Here is an 18,953-nt window from a genome sequence, read left to right as displayed (position 1 = left end):
GTCTATTTTGTGAATCATAATGGTTTAGTTGATCTCGGCTTCAACGGCAATCCTTTTACCTGGGATAACCGGAGACATGGGAAAGCTAACATCAAAGAACATCTAGATAGGGGTCTGACAAACCAAGATTGGGTTCATATCTTTCCTAATGCTTTCATCAAGCATCTTCCAGCTGCAGCTTCTAATCATAACCCAATCTTATTATCCATGGGCAGCAACTATTTTCACTCCCCCAAACCCTTTCGATTTGAAGCTTTTTGGGTTTGTGACCTTTCCAGTCACGTTGTGGTTGCTAATGCGTGGATATCTTTTGAAGATTGATCATTTGTGTTCACTCTCTGTCAAAAATGGAAGAATACCAAGAGAGCCCTCAATCAATGGAATCATACTCATTTTAGGAAGATTCAATCCAGAATTACCAATATCCTCTCTGACTTGGATAAAATTCAATAGGCTCCTAACTCAGCTGCAAATTCTGCAAAGGAATTGGAGTTACAAGATAATCTTCAAGAACACCTTGCTAGAGAAGAAATTTTGTGGAAACAAAAATCTAGAGAACAATGGCTCTGTTGCCGTGATTTAAACACAAATTTCTTCCATGCTTCAACTGTTAACCGTATGAGGTACAACTCTGTCTCTTTTCTTAAAAATGCTGAAGGCAATATTCTAAAATATAATGTAGAGATTGGCAGTTATTTTGTTGATTACTTCAGCTCCATTTTTACTTCCACAAACCCCATTTTAGATGTTGATCTAGATGAGTTAGTTTCCCCTGTTATTACTGATTTTGATAATCTCATGCTCTGCAAAATTCCTGAGGAAAGAGAACTATATGAGGCCATTTCCCAACTTGGTCCTAATAAAGCCTCGGGTCCTGATGGCACGACATGCTTATTTTATAAAACCCATTGGCCAATTGTCAAGGTTAGTGTGATTACTTTTGTTCAATCTTTTTTTCGAGGTGGCTTCCTCTTAAAAGAGATTAATCACACTAATATTGCTCTCATCCCCAAAATTGACAATCCTTCTAGGGTCAATCAATTCCACCCCATTAGCCTCACAAATTTCAATTACAAAATCATATCAAAAATTTTGGCCAACCGTTTCAAAACCCTGGTCCATAAGTTTGTTTCCGGACTAATTTGCTTTCATCAAAGGTCGGTTTATTCAGGATAACAATGTGATGGCCCATGAAATTTTTCACTCTTTAAAAAATAAGAAACGCAATGGAAGATTTATGGCCTTAAAACTCGTTATGGAAAAGACATTTGATTTTATGGAATGGCATTTTCTAATCAAAATTTTGAAACTGCTGGGTTTTAATGCTATTTGGATACATTGGATCCATCAATGTCTATCCATAGCTTCTTTTTCTATTTTGTTGGATGATCCTCTTTTGGAAAATTTTATTCCACCCGTGGATTAAGGCAAGGTGATCCTTTATCATCTTTCCTTTTTATCATGGGGTCGGAAATTCTCTCTAGGCTCATCCTTAGAGAAGAAAACCAGGGTATAATTCATGGTATCAAACTTTCGAGGCTCAGTCCTCCCATTTTCCATCTCCTTTTTGCGGACGATCTCATGATCTTCTCAAAAGCCAAAAATTTGGAAGCTTCCTCCATCAAAAGTTGTCTTGATTCATACTCTTCTAGGTCTGGGCAAAAGGTAAATTTTGATAAATCTGTAATTTTTTTCAGCAAGAATACCCACCCCTCTCTTCAAGCTTCCATTTGTTCCTTACTTCACCTTTGCCAAAGGACCACCAAATCTAGATATCTTGGCATTCCTTTTTTTTTTTACACCGGAAAAAAAAAATTATAGCTTTTGAAGATCTAAAGTCCAAAATCTCTTCCCGTATTTCTGGTTGGAAATCAAAGTTACTCTCCCAAACGAGTAGAACAACTTTGATCAAAACTGTGGCAAATGCGATTCCTACTTATACTATGTCCTTATTTCTTGCCTTGACTTAGACTCTATGCTGAGAACATTTTGGTGGGGTTTTCCCCAAGAAAAGAAAAGAAAAAAAAAAAAAATCTCACTCTTTTGTCATGGAAAAGTATTTGCATCCCGAAATCTGTGGGGGGTCTTGGTATTAAAACTATGAAATTTCAGAATAGGGCTCTCCTCTCCAAATTGGGTTGGCAAATCCATTCTAATCAAGACATTTTGTGGGTCCGAGCTCTTAAGGCAAAATACTTGAGCATTGATAATTTTGTAGAGGCTCCCATTAAAAATAATGCATCTTACCTTTGGAAAGGTATCCTTAAGAATAGGCTTGTAATTGAAAAAGGTGCTTGTTGCGTAGTATCTAAGGGCATTGGCTTTAACATTTGGTCTTCTCCATGGATTCCATCCATATCAGGTTACAAACCCTTTCCCAACCCTTCCATCTCCTCCCAACCTAATCTTAGTGTCTCTGACCTTATTGATGGGAACACCAGCCCTTGGAATGCTTCTCTCATTCACAACATTTTTTATGCTCATTCAACCTCCCAAATCCTCAATATACATATCCCTCTCAACCCCAGAAATGACAGGTTAGTTTGGAGCCCTTCTCCTTCCGCAAATTTCTCAGTCAAATATATTAGAATTTTACTAAATAAATCTATCTTATTCCATAACATGTGAACAATAATAAAAAGAATGTAAACGTACCTTCTTTGCTTGAAGATGAATCTGTCATCTTCTTCCCTTTGGCCTGTTGGGTTATGTGTGTAGAGGGCACTAGTCTCTCAACCCTAATTGCTCTGATGACCTAATGAAGTCTAATGGGCTAATTTCATTATATATGTAAAGTGAGAGTACATAGCTTCCTCAAGTGCTTATAAAATTGGTCCAGCCCATTATGGACCCAAATATTAAAATGACTATGCAGCCCACCCAAAAGTGAAATAAAATACAACAATCTCCCACTTGGACTGCATAAGTTATTTAATTACTAAGTAAACACAAATAAGCATTCCAAAAACACAATCTGATCCGGATGTGTTTGCAACTACAAGTTAAGAATACATCGATAGGATGTATAACATATAACAAGTATTTACAATCACGTGATCTAGAAAATAGAATGCAAGTATTACACACAAATAGCACAAATAGTGATCATTCCATATTTATTTGAAGCCCACTGAGACTAACACACAATGTCTCGTATCATAACACAAATAATGCCATGATCAATATCGCAAAACAGTACATGGCAACACAAAAGATTCACGATACACGCAAACATACAACTCCCATTAACTCAATAGAACAGAAGACTCCAACAACCCCATATGAGTCACATGCCCCTGAAACACTATAGGAGCTAACCCCTTAGTTAGTGGATCCGCTAACATATGTTCTGTGGGAATATGCACAACACAAATGTGAGACTCAGCTACTTTCTCTCTAACAAACAAGTATTTTATATCAATATGCATGGATTGCGAAGAGCTTCTAGTGTTCCGAGAGAAAGAAACTGCTGCAGAATTATCACAAAATATCTTCAGTGGCTTCTTAATGGAATCCACAACAACCAGCCCTGAGATAAAATTTCGTAGCCATATAGCCTGACATGTAGCCTGGTAACAAGTTATGTATTCTGCCTCCATAGTTGATGAAGCTGTAAGTGTTTGTTTGACACTTTTTCATGAAACAGCTCCCCCTGCCATAATAAAAACATATCCAGAAGTGGATTTCCTATCATCTGAACAACCTGCAAAATCGGCATCTAAATATCCAACTACATCAAGAATGTTGGATCGCTGATATGTCAGCATAAAATTTTTAGTGCCCTGTAAGTATCTTAGTACTTTCTTTGCAGCTGTCCAGTGACTGAAACCTGGATCATTCAAGTATCTCCCAAGCACACTTACAGCATAAGCAATATCAGGTCGTGTACATACTTGAGCATACATCAGACTATCCACAACTGATGCATATGGAATGGATTGCATCTGAGTTCTTTCATTATCATTCTGAGGACATTGACACTTAGAAAATGTATCACCCTTCACAATTGGTGTCTTTCCAGGAGAGCAAGATTGCATATGAAACCTATTTAATACTCGATCAATGTAGGTTTTCTGAGACAATCCAATAACACCTTTAGTTCTATCACGGAGAATTTGTATACCCAAAACATAAGAGGCCTCACCAAGGTCCTTCATATCAAAATGAGAGGACAACATATGTTTAGTTTCAAGCAAGAGCCCATTGTCATTTGTTGCAAGTAATATGTCATCCACATAGAGCACAAGAAAAATGTATTTGCTCCCACTGATCCTCAAATATATGCATTGATCAACAACATTTTCCTTAAAATTGTAAGAGGTGACAATTTCATCAAATTTCAAGTACCACTGCCTTGAAGCTTGCTTAAGACCATAAATAGACCTTTTAAGCTTGCACACCATATGCTTCTTTCCATTCACCTGAAAACCGTCTGGTTGCTCCATATACACATCTTCAGATAAATGGCCATTGAGAAAAGCTATTTTAACATCCATTTGATGTAGCTCCAGTCGAAATGAGCTACTAATGCCATGATTATCTGAAAGGAGTCCTTGGTAGAAACAGGTGAAAAAGTGTCTTTATAGTCAATCCCCTCTCTTTGTTTAAAACCCTTTGCCACAAGTCTAGCCCTGTACCTCTCTACTTGGCCTTTGGAATCATGTTTAGTTTTGAAAACCCATTTGCAACCAATTGGTCTGCAACCACTTGGTAATTCAACCAAATCCCAAACATCATTTTGACGCATGAACTCCATCTCATCATGCATAGCCTCTATCCAATGTGAAGACTGTGGACCATCAATAGCCTCTTGGAAAGTAGTTGGATCAATAGACAATCCAACACTGAACTCATGCTCCTGCAAATAAACTACATAATCATCAAAAACTGCAGGCCTACGCGTCCTTTGGGATCTCCTTAGACGAACATCATTTTCCGTGCCCTTATCAACATTTGGTTCAGTGTTGATAACATTTTCTTGAGCAATAACAGGAGATTGCTTTACAGGTGGAGGTACATACACCGATGGTGAAATAAGATGCACTGGGAAAACAACACGCTCCTCCCTAAATGAGATCTCACGAGGTATGGAAATCCCACTCTGAATATCATCCTCAAAATAAATGGCACGATCTGACTTAATGATTCTAGTCACATGAGAAGGGCAATAAAATCTAGAACCTCTTGAGCCGACACAGTAACCTACAAAATATCCAGAAATAGTCTTAGGATCAAGTTTCTTTAAATGTGGATTATGAAGTCTCACTTCTGCCCTACAACCACAAACATGAAAATGGCGTAAACTAGGCCTTTTCCCATACCACAACTCATAAGGAGTTTTAGGAATTGACTTGCTGGGTACCTGATTCAGAATGTATGTTGCAGTTTTCAAGGCCTCTCCCCATAAAAACTCTGGTAGGCATGAGTGACTAAGCATACATCGCACCATGTCCATCAAAGTACGGTTTCTCCTTTCTGCAACCCCATTTTGCTGAGGAGTTCCATGCATTGTATACTGCGCTTCAATCCCGCATACTTCAAGAAACCTTACAAAAGGCCATGCATTTTGCCCAGTTTCATCATATCTCCCATAATACTCACCGCCTCTGTTTGATCTTACAGCTTTAATATTCTTGTTACGCTGGAGCTCAACCATAGCCTTAAAATTTTTAAAGGCTTCTAAAGGATTCAACTTTTCACGAATGAGCTCAATGTAACCATAACGTGAATAATCATCAATAAAGGTTATGAAGTACCTATAATTTCCCAAAGCAGCAGGAGTAATGGGACCACATATATCAGTATGTATCAATTCTAAGACATTTTCACTTCTTCCATCATTTTGTCTCCTAATTTTAGCAGTAAGCTTCCCTTTAACACAATCAACACAAGTATCAAAATCAGAAAAATCTAGATTAGCAAGAATACCATCTTTAATCAACTTTTCCATTCTTGGTCTAGAGATGTGACCCAATCGTCTGTGCCATAAGATAGAGGATATTTCACTAGCCCTACTACGCTTGGAACCAACTACAGCACTCACAATAGGAGTATTAAGAGAAGAATAAGATAAAGAATGCATCAAGTCAATCCTGTATAAACCATCACACAATATACCAGAACCAACCATAATAGAATCATAATAAATAGTAACCATTCCATTTCCAATCTCAAAAGTATATCCGCATTTGTCCAAAAGAGAAATAGAGATAAGATTCCTCCTAATAGAAGGTACAAAAGCGGTTCCTTTTAAATCCAAAAAATGCCCAGAGGCTAAATGAAGTTTTGCAGTGCCATTGTATTCAACTTTGACCTTCACACCATTTCCCATGTTCACCATCAACTCCCCATCACTCGGCCTTCTGGAGCTTTGTAATTCCTGTAAGGAATTTGTAACATGAATATTTGCACAAGTATCTAACCACCAAGTGTCAGAGGGCACATCAACCATATTAGACTCAAAACACACTAAAGTAAAGGGTGTACCTTTCTTCTCTAACCAAGCTGTATATTTATTGCAGCTTGTCTTCTTGTGCCCAAATGCATGACAAAAGTTGCACTTTCCTTTGAACCCTTCTCTCTTAGGCTCTAGGGAGGTGCGCACACCAGCTTGTTGGGAAAACTTATTGAATTTCTTTAATTTATATGGCTTGTTCCCACTACTGTTGCCCTTATGAAAATTCTTCTTGAAGTTTCCATTGTTTTGTGTCATCATAAAAACAGCAAGAGACTTTCCCTTTTTTATCACCTCTTCTTCTTGAGTGACTATAGCAGTCATTTCATTCAAGCTCCATTCATCTCTTTGAGCATTGTAGGTGGTCTTGAGGGCGTCAAATTGGGATGGCAAGGACTCAAGCACTTGCCACACAAGAAAACTATCTGCTAACTCAACTTTCATTTCCCTTAGCTTGTTAAAAAAATGGGTGAGCTTCATAATATGCTCACGGACTCCACTAACACCATCATAAGTTGTGGTAGTAAGCAACTTCATGAAAGTTCCCTTTTCCGCTTTGTGAAACTTAATGAACTTCTTCCCAATTGCAACCAGAAAATCTTTGGCACTATCAGTATGAGTAATACTCTGCCTAATAGACTTGTCAATAGTGTACTTCATGATCATAAGACAAGTCCGATTGGAATGCTCCCAACGCTCATAGTAGTTTTTCTCTTCGGCAGAACTTTCCTCAGTAAGTTTAGCAGGTGCTTCAACCCTCAAAGCCAAATCAAGATTCATGATTGCTAAATTGATAGTAAGAGACTCATACCAATCTTCATAATTAGTCCCCGTCAGTGTTTTGATGGCAGATAATTGGAGAGACAGACCAGAATTGCCCAAAGCTGAGGACATCACAACAAGATTTATTATGCATGTAAAAGGAAAACAAAAACCATGCACTCATAAGGTCATCACAATTTTTCATGCTAGAGTCTTAATGCACAATAGACTCTTACACATATAGTTAATCTCAAATTTTATGCTAGAGTTTTCCATATACAATGAACTCATACACATGATAAAGCAAAATAGTTAAATACAATTACTTAAAATGACCTGCTATCGAAAGGATAAGACTAGGTCATCAAGTGCAGAGTATTTAACAATTTCTTCATCGTCCTAAGCATCCTACCAAATTAATGATTTACCGATAGGGCAAATCAATTATCTGTATGGACCTTAGTAAGGCAATGATTTCAAAAAAACATAACAAACTCAATTTCCTTTCTTCTTTTTTTTCGGATAATTTTCAATAATACCCCCAATAATTTATCATGATCAGTCTCACGATAGGTGAGTACATAATCAATTAAAATCATTTGTATTAATACACAACAACATTATCCAAATTGTACTGGAAGTTTAATAAAAAGAAAACTCAATAATTAATCATAATTAGTCCCATGAGAGATGGATACGCAACTAATCAAAATCATTGGGTTTGATTCATAGCAATATTATCCATATTGCACTAAAAAAAAAATTGAACATAAAATTCAACTTCCAAAACACAAATATTATAAATAACATATATAAAATAACATGCACATCTCCCTTTGGATATTAGCACAACACACATAAAAGGTCAAGAATAATAACAAAACCTTCCCTTTTTTTCTTTTCTTTTTTTTTTTTTTTTTTTATGACTTTTCAAGACATATATATATTCTTTAGAAAAAAATGAACAATGCCTAACAGTGGCCCAGTACCCACTGTGCGCCTCTTTTCAAGACATTTTCTGTAGAAAAAAAAAAAATTAACAATGCCGGCATGTCCATGTGCGCCTCCGCCAAGAATCCACAAAGGGTTTTTTTTTTTTTTTTTTTTTTTTTTTTTTTAAAGGTTGCAGTGGCTGGATTTTCATTCAACCAAAGAAAATAAACAAAAAATATAATTTTTAGGGATGGGTCTAATGGCCCATACGATTATTAGAATAATCCCCAAAAAGAAAAACAGTTTAAACACAAGTCTAACGCAAATCTCATTGTTTACAAAAATAATAATAATAATAACAATAATATTATCTAGAACAATGAGATTTATCACAGCCGTGGAGAAAAGAGACAGAAGGCTCTGATACCAATTGTTATAATTTTACTAAATAAATCTGTCTTACTCCATAACATGTGAACAATAATAAAAAGAATGTAAACGTACCTTCTTTGCTTGAAGATGAATCTGCCATCTTCTTACCTTTGGCCTATTGGGTTGTATGTGTAGAGGGCACTAGTCTCTCAACCCTAATTGCTCTGATGACCTAATGAAGTCTAATGGGCTAACTTCATTATATATGTAGGATGAGAGTACATGTCCCCAAGATGTAGCTCAATCGGCTGGGACCACACTTAATGAAGTAGAGGTCACTAGTTCGAATCCCCCTCCCCCCTCTTGTGCGGACATGTCAAAAAAAAAAAAGGATGAGAGTACATGGCTTCCTCAAGTGCTTATAGAATTGGTCCAGCTCATTATGGACCCAAATATTAAAATGATTATGCAGCCCACCCAAAAGTGAAATAAAATACAACAAAATATGCCCATGAACTTCTCATTCAATCCTAAACATACAGAGATCCTCCTCTTGAACCTTTGGACTGGAACCTTTTATGGAGATTAAAACTACAACAAAGACATAAGTTTCTCCTTTGGAAAATCTACTGGAACTCTCTTTTGGTAATGGGTAAAATTGGTAGATTTATTGCTCATGCCAACCCGGATCATTGGAATTGTCCTATTTTTCATAATCAAGTGGAATCCCTGCATCATCTTTTTTTTTGGAGTGCCTTTTAGCAAAAATTATTTGGAGGAGCCAAAAATGGTCTTTAAACACTTCAGTTTTCTTTGATATTACCATTTCTTCTTGGATTAGAATTTTGCTTAGGCCAAATGCTCTTCTTGGCATCCCTTTTAAGGAAGTGTTTGAATTTCAATTAACTGTTGTTATTGTCCTTGATCAGATTTGGTTTGCCCGTAATCAACTTTTTCACAATAACACAGTTCCAGTGATCTCCAATACTTTGAAGACTATTGCTAATGTGGTCCGGACTCACCTTACAGCCTGGAAGTCCCCTCCTTTTGGTCTCTCCATTTGGTAGCCCCCTCCTCCGGGCTCTTTGAAGATCAATTTTGATGTGGCTATAAAAAACTCCTTCTCTGTTTCTGCGGTAGTTTTGAGCAATGACAAGGGCAATATTCTGATGGCTTTCACTAAGAAATTGCACTCCATTGATGTGAACAAAGAGGAAGCTACAGCTGCTCTCATGGGTGTAAATCTTGCCATCTTTTTTGACTGTTCTGAGGTGTTGCTTGAAGGTGATTCATTGGTAACTATTTTGGCAATCAAGCTCTCCCTCTTTTCAGATTGGACCTTATCTCCCATCATCTCAGACATTCTATTGAAGCTTCAACATTTCCAAGTTTGGAATGCTTCTAAAATTTCTCGCAGTGCAAACTTTCGTGCGCACCATCTCGCTAAGTGGGCCGCTACCAACCTTGTGTTTGGAAGCATTCTCAATTCCTCCCCCATCATGTCTTCTATTAGGATCAATAGAGGGAAGGATCCCATTATATAACCCTTCCCTTTTGTTGTATTCGCTCAAAGAAAAAAAAAAATGCCATATGGCCGTTGGGACTTGGATGTATTAAAGTGCAACTTACTATCTAGCTGGGTGTGGCGAGAAAAATTTAAAATATTTTTATTTTAAAAAAATACAATTGTAAATTAAGAATAATTTATTATAAAATTTATAGGTATAAGAATTATTTTATTCTTTAACCATTTAATTTAACCTTAAATCCTAACGAGTGGGGTGAAATTGCAAAAAATCAAAACTTGGTTACATTAAAATTTAAATTAAGATTTATTAAACTTTAAGAGAATCGACGTCCTCCGATGAAGGTCAAACGTTGATTTGGCAATTGTCCAACAAACTTTGACAATTTGAGAATGAGAAGCTCAAATTCGAAAAATAGTTTATGATTTAAAAAAGGAAAATTTGACAAAAATTGAAGAAATTTTTCTAGTCAAACAAAATGTTTTCAATGTCATTATTATTTTCCATCGTACCAAATACAAAATATATATATATATATATATATATACAAAAAAAAAAAAAAAAACATTTTTCCAATACCATTTTTCACCTAATCAAATGGAACCTAATGCAAAGATCAGAATATGGCTTTAACCATTTTTTTCGGTAAGTCTCCCATGTTCACATGCTCTATAGCCTATAGGAATTGAGTAATGTTATAAGGAAGATTAGAGTCCTCTCAAATGTAACATGTCTTTTAAAATTACTATTAAATTTGTAATCATTATTATTGAATTTTGATCTATTAGTGATTTTAACAGACACGTCATATTTGGGAGGATTCTAGTCCTCCTTATAACATTACTCATAGGAATGACCCAAAAAAAAAAAAATCTAGAGTAATAGGTGAAAACACACATAGAGTACTCGCGACTAGATGGAGCCGATGCTTCTTGCTGTATGTCCAATGGTTTTTTTATCCAATCGTAGCACATTATAGCTTAAAGAATGGGACACACGCTGATATGATCCATACAAAAATTAATCTTTACCCGTATCCAAATATATTATACAATTGTATTTTTTTTTCTTTTCGTATTTCAATTAGATATTATTTATTTACAAAATGTTATCCACACCTTTTTTACAAAATGTTGACACGATTTCTAATCAAAGGTAAAGAGATGAGAGATGAAAAGTAAATAATTTGTATTAAAATAATAAATAGTCAAGCTCATTTAACTCTAGACATTGGGTAAAGCTGTAGCATTTCTAATGCTTAGATAACCGATAAAGTTTCTGTTGTGGGTGGTTTTTTTGACATTTTTCATAGAGTAATGCTACGGTTTCTCTTGATGTTCTCCTCATCCTACACGTATATTGTTTTATTTTTTTTAAAAAAAAAAATGAGGGACCAATAAGATAAAGTTTTTGGGAAAAGTACACTTTACCCCCCCAAGTTTGGGGCGATTTTCAATTCGACCATCAATATTTTAATTTTTGCAATGCACCCTCCCCCCCCCCCCCCCCCCAAACTTGCAAATTTTTTTCAATTCAACCAATTTCATCCAAAAATTTTCATATTGCCCCTAATTTATTTTTTTATTTTTTATAAAAAAAAATTTCGGGCCATCTGGCCATTTTTGCAACCCCCCAAATTTTTTTTTTTTTATACAAAATAAAAAAGTAAAAAAATTAGGGGCAATATGGGAATTTTTGGATGAAATTGGTCAAATTGAAAAAAAAATTGCAAATTTGGGGGTGTGCATTGCAAAAATTGAAACATTGGTGGTTGAATTGAAAATCGCTCCAAACTTTGGGGGGGTAAAGTGTAATTTTCCCGAAGTTTTTTTTTTCATTTAAAAAAAATATATATATATATATATATATATATCCATGTAGGATGAATCCTAAACAATATTCACATAGGATGTAGAGAAAACGGTTAGGAATGCACTTATGTATATATGATAGATCTAATGAAAGATGATTTTAATTAAAAGTGCATTTAAATTTTATATTACTTTTTCAAGAAGTGTATCTCTTTGATTTGAAAGGAAATAGCTGTTGGCGGTGATATTTGTTCTAGTTTACAACACTCATTTAAAGCACTAGCAGTAGCTTCCTTTTTATTTTTCTTAAATATAGGGAATAAAACTACTTTTTGCATTCCTATTTAAATATACTTCAGAATACCTTCATTTACCTTTCTCCTTGTACCATTAAAATATTATTTCTTTACAAAATAAAATTTCCTCACCTACCCTCCAATTTTTTACAAAATCCCAACATAATTCCCAATAAAAAGGCAAAAAGATGAAAGATGAGAGAGGAAAGAGAAATATTTATATTAAAATAATAAATGGGGAAGCTCTTTTGGTTCCCTACGCATTGGGTAGCACTATAACATTCCCGATGTTTATGGATGTTGCACGTGACTTTTTGTGATTTTTTTGAAATTTTTTCTATATATAGGAAAGAGAATGGGTTATAGTGTGTTTGTTGCTAGTGCTCTTAGATCATGTTTGGGATTAAGTTTGAGAGGTAGGGCTTTTCAAATGCTTCATTTTTAAACTATGAGTTTTTTTCATTTTTAGAGTAAACAAAGTTAAAAGAAGTGTTTTTGAAATTTGGGGAAAATGCAGTTTACCCCCCTGAAGTTTCAGGGGTTTTTCAATTTTAACCCCAAAGTTCAAAAATTGGCAATCTACCCCCCTGAAGTTTCAAAAATTGGCAATTTAAACCTTCCGTTTAATTTTTCCGTTAAATTGGACGAAATTTTTTTAAAAAAAGACTGAGGGTAGTGATGTAATTTCACAGATTTCCGTCTATTTAGACGGAAAAATTAAACTGAGGGTTTAAATTGCCAATTTTTGAAACTTCAGGGGGTAGATTGCCAATTTTTGAACTTTGAGGTTAAAATTGAAAAACTTCTGAAACTTCAGGGGGGTCAACTGCATTTTTCCCTTGAAATTTTGTACCAAACAAGACAGCTTTTGTTTGGCACAGCTTTTTAGGTATTAAAAATATTTTTTAAACTATATAATGCAATCTCAAATAGGCTCTTAGACAATATGGAAGTTCTTATACTACCGCACGTCCGGTTAAATCATCATTTAAACAGTCCAATGATCCATCTTCACTAACCCACCACACATAAAGAATGTTTTTCTTTTCAATTTGAAGTTTACTTCATAAAATAAAAAGTGTTTTTTATTTTATAATTGAACGTGTAACGTCTAACTAAGTTTTTCTATTTATATTTATATTTTTTAACTGTTCATTTCCAGAATATCGATATTCTACTAATTCACCATGCATATAGCTTATTTTAATTAGTCATCCCTCTTGATATGAGATAAGAGTAATGTTATACACCACATTTGTATCCCACAATACTAGAGTAATTGTCTCAACCAATTCTTAAAATTTTTAGTTAAACAATAACTTATTCATGGGCTTGTAACTTGGTCATGACTACTCCGTTAACATTATATAATAGATGTGTGATAAAAATATAATTTACAGCATTACTCATAGGATGAAGGTGAACACTATTTTAGAAGTGTTTTATGGTAAGGTTTATATTTTAGAAAATATTCTCTATGGAGTACCATGCTAATCTGGAAACAAAAAACAAAAACAAAAAAACTCAAATAAATGCATGGCCTTACTTGTAAAATAAATAAATAATTAAGAATATAAAAAACAACAAGGTAGCCTATTTTGTCAAAATATTTCTATAACAAGTAAAGAAAACGAATTTATATCAAGAAAAAAAGTATTTTGTATTTTAAGAGGTAACATTTTCCAAGTAATTGAATATAAAGAAATGACACAAATTCCATAATTTAGAATGTCATATCAAAATCTAAAATTCGGGTAACTACTTTCACTAAGGATTCGCTACATTTATGCTATCTTAATTTTATTAGTACTAGCTCATAACTTGGGCTATACGCGAGATTCTTCATTATAATTTAATTTCAAGATTTAAACATATTTTCATCTACTTTTCTTTTTATAGGTTAAAAAAATGGGCATAAGAATCAAGAGTTATATGTATTAAGAATCAAGAGAATTCATGTTGTGACTAATTGCATGCTAGTACTCCATAAAGATAACTTAAAATAATATCAAGGAATTGCAAGTTCTTCATTGTTCTTCCTTTAACAAGTATACACAACATTCAAAATGCAATCAATCCCTAAGATAGCATGAACAACAATTCCCATGACCTCATTGGTCCAAATAAATAAGCTTAATTGTACTGTCATTTAGTGGAACAACAAATCAAACCAAATGCTTAAACATTAACACACATGTACCAATGTCAATGGCTTGAGGGCAGGGGTAGACCTACAACCTAGGGTGGGGGGACGAATGTCTCCTCGAAATGTTTACAAATTTGCTTAAAGTATACCAATTTTATAAATTTGTCCATCCAAAATGATATTTTTGTCCTCCCAAAATAATATTTGTGTCCCATTATAAATCTTTTTCATTTTTATTTTTGATCCCCCCACCCCTAAAAAAAAAAAAAAATTGTGTCCCCTTTTAATTATTATTATTATTATTTTTAGTTTTTCCTCCTCTTTCAACATAACCTAAAATACCTTATTCACTTAGTTTCCTTCCATATTCTAGTTTGCTTCTAACCAAAAGCTAAATTTTGTGTGGGACTCTAATTGAATATGTGAAAGGAAAAGTTAAATGGTTTGGGTTCTTTGAGTAGCTTCTAACCAACAATCAGTTACCATTGTTTGGCTCGACTCTTAACATTGTTGTTATTTGAGGCTTCAGGGAATTGTTAAGAAAAATAGTCCACGCTCAAAAGTACCATTTTTTCTTGAACCCTATAGACCGTGTTTAGTTAGTTGTTTATACTATTGCGTGTTTATGATGCCATGAGATTAAATGTAAAACTTCTATGCTTTTATTTTATATAAACAAGCACAAACATATATAAAGAGATTATATGTATTTTATGTGCTTTTGTATTTATATAAGTTTGTACACCCCCCCCCCCAACACGCATCACAAATCCTAGTTCCACCCCTTCTTGAGGGCTTCTCCATCCTTGCATTTCTACGATAAACATGTACATGTATTTCATTGCATCTATTTCTACTCTGAAGGACAAACTCAAACACACATTGGTTGCTTGTTTTTACATTGCTCCTCACAAAACCATGCCACCCAGAACCAATGCTCATTCAGCCATCTTCCTTGAAATTGATTTTCGCCGACCATGACTTTCCTTTTTGATCATGAATCATGATCTCTGGGGTTAGTTTAATTTCAAACACTTGCACTACCGATTTATGAATATACTGCAACCAGAGACAATAAACAACATCATGAGAAATCTATTCTTTCCAACATTTATAGGGTATGTCAAGGTACCAAATAGGACTGTTAACTCTATTTAATCTATGTAATCAAAACCCCCATGTACCCAATAGATGTTAGAACAACAATATACATAATTAAATTACAAAATACAATGCCAAAAGACTCACCACAGTATCTAGCGAACAAGAAGAAATGGATTGCACAAAGTGTGGAGTCTTGGATGCTACAAGTCGGGCTACCACTTCAGAGGTCTTATTTTCTTCAAAATTGGTTTCAAAAATTTCTTGTGATTTACGCCGCCTAGCTTTAGATGACTTTGTAAGCATATAAATTTCTAAATATATAATGTGTTTTCAGAGGCAATCAATTAGTAGAGAATAATATATATTGACTACAACTCACCGCCAGCTGCCTCATTTTTCTTAAGGCCTACTTTAGAATGCTTTCCCTTACCAGCACAAGCATGTCTACTACAAGTCTCCTCAGCTTTAAAATCCTCTTCTAAATTCAGATCTGGAGCTTCTTCCTTCCTGCATCCATCAATACTGAATATCTTCACTTGAAAGGAAGAACTATTAATGTATTTGAAAACTAGTAACTCCCCAGGTTTCATATTTTGGTCACTAACAAAGCATGGCCAACCATTTGTAAAATACATATGCCCATCAACTCCTTCTAAGCGGACATGCCAAGATTGTATAGCAAGATCAATTAAATATACCATCTTTAGTATAGCTCCATTGAAGTGCTTCACAAAAGCTGGTGGCATGGACTACGATAAAAAAATATATATTTTAGGGGAAAATGCATTTTACCCCCCTGAAGTTTCAGGGGTTTTGCAATTTTAACCCCGAAGTTCAAAAAGTGGCAATTTACCCCCCTGAAGTTTCAAAATTTGACAATTTAAACCCTCCGTTTGTTTTTTCCGTTTAAATGGACGGAACTCGGCGCACGTGCTCCTCACGTGACATTTTCACTCAAAACCTTCCAATTTAGCCCTCAGTAATATTACATGATGAACCCAACCCCTTTTCAACCCCACCCACACACTTTGCTCGACATTCCCTCCAAACAAACCCACACACCCCCACGGAAGCACGACAAGGTGAAGAAGAAAGTTCCAAAGGCGTGCTCCTAGCCCAGCGACAGCAACGAAGTCCAAAAGTTCGCCATCTCCTCTCTTCGCCATTTCTTAAGAGGTATCTTTAGATTTCAAAATATTGGATAATGTAATGTTTTAGGGTTTTGTGTAGAGAACAAATTGGGGGTTTTGTTGGAATATTGATTAGGGTTGTTTTTGTTTAAGGGAATATTATATGCCTCTTATTTATTCTTCTTTATTATGGTTTAGCTTCCAATAAACATTACTTTTTCATGCTACAACGATTAATGGATGAACGGTTGTAAGCACTTGTAGCTTGGTTGGCCGTGGTTATTTTCTATGGTCTGAGGTAGTAGTTAATCAAATGCTACCTAATTAATTAAATAAGGAGAGGAGCAGCCAAAGCTGAACAATGTAAGTCTGAAACCCAGGCTGAAATAAGCTTCCTACACTCTTCTCCTTCTCTAATTATTTTCCCAAAAAAAGAATAGCGTAGGTTTCAGAATACGTTGGTCACATGCATGCATTATTACCCATTTGAAATGTGATCAACAATAAAACAAATGTGGAAGCGGACTAATTATGTATTACTATATCATGTAGAATGGATACCTCAAATGAAGGTGCAAGCTCATTTGGAAGCTCATTTGGAAGCTCGTTTGGTTCAGCTCATAGCAGTGGTTCATCTGCGGTGCAGCGCGTTTGCTTCTGTGAGCGGCCGACTATTGTCAAAACAGCCAACACTGAGAAAAACTTTGGAAGGAGGTTTGTGAGTTGCGAAAACTGGAAGGCAAGTACTTGATATTTTATGTAATCAATATATGAACTGTCATTGTTTACTGCTTTTGTTTAGTTTATTCAATTAGTTTCGGTTGGTAATTGTTAGTTGTAATGTGTTTTGTAGATTAACCAAGACTGTGGTTTCTTTGAATGGCTTGATCCTAAAATGTGCTCTTTCGGTAAGAAGGTGGTACATCGTTTGCATCAAAGGCACGAATATTTAGAGGCTCAAGCGAAACGATATGAAACATTGGTTGAAGTTGAAGTTGGGAAGGTAAGAGCAGAACATGAGAAAAAAACCGTGCAGCTGAAGGCAGAAATGGAGAGTGAAGCTCGTCATATGAAGGAACAACTGGTGAATGAGATATCTCAGTATCGTAAACAACTCGAGATTGTGGACATAAAGATGAATGCAATGAAGAAGAATTACCTTACAATCATTGTATGTTCATGTATGGTAATGATGTGTGCATTATTCATGTTGTTATTTGGATACATTCCCAATGGTCACCACGTCTGCAAATTACGTCGTGTGATGCTATCCTGAGGTTGGTCGTCATGGTTGAGCTGGTGGAACGTGGTGTAGTTTTTTGTTGTGGTTTTGTGATATGTTAGTATATTTACCAATGTGTAATATGATAGAACTATATAGTCGTATGTGAAGTTATTTTGTCTATGACATTAGTCGATATGTTGGATCATGAATCCATTAGTCCCATGGGGATTTGTTCACTTTAAATACATTAGTGTCATGTGTTGTTTGGAGGATTTTTTTAAATTTTTTACTTTTTTATTTTTCATTTTTTGGGCAATGAGCAATATGTTGTTGCCATGCTTTCCATAAATCATGGTATAAGCTAAACCTTAGAAGCTTTCCATAAATCAGGGTTTATTTAATCGGAGTTATTTTGTTTTACAGGTATTAGTCCGTGTTTGATCATGAATTTGCAATTCCATTAGTCCCACGTGAGATTTGTTTAGTTAAAAGGCATTAGTTCCATGTGGGATTTGTTTAGTTTAAGGGTTTAGGGTTTAAGGTTTAGGGTTAAATCGTAAACCCTAAATTTGACCTCAACCCTAGTTTAACTCCATTAGTCCCAAGTGCGATTTATGTTGCATTATTATGTAGTACGCGATATAGTGTTGAAGACCTTATTGTGTTCAACATCTTTCAATAAAGATCCTCAAACTAATAACAACATACGAAAACTACCAAAGGTATAAATTTGATTAAAGATACTCATATAAAAACAATATACCAAAAATAATACAAATAAAGTTGTACATTACATTGAAATATCCTCATACCAAATCAATAAATGAAAAAAAAAGATCAAGCTTTACATTACCATTGCAATTTCCTCATATCAACACAACATACCTAAAATAATACCAAAGCTGCAAATTACATTCAAATTTCCTCACTCATACCAACACAACATACCTAAAATAATACCAAATCTGCAAATTACATTCAAATTTCCTCACTCATACCAACACAACATACCTAAAATAATACCAAAGCTGCAAATTACATTCAAATTTCCTCACTCATACCAACACAACATACCTAAAATAATACCAAATCTGCAAATTACATTCAAATTTCCTCACTCATACCAACACAACATACCTAAAATAATACCAACACAACATACCTCAAACGAAAACAACATACGAAAACTACCAA

Source organism: Corylus avellana, chromosome 6, assembly GCF_965113065.1.
Source record: "Corylus avellana chromosome 6, dhCorAvel1.hap1.2, whole genome shotgun sequence".
In the NCBI taxonomy this organism is placed as follows: domain Eukaryota; kingdom Viridiplantae; phylum Streptophyta; class Magnoliopsida; order Fagales; family Betulaceae; genus Corylus; species Corylus avellana.
Note: the sequence above shows the minus strand (reverse complement) of the source record.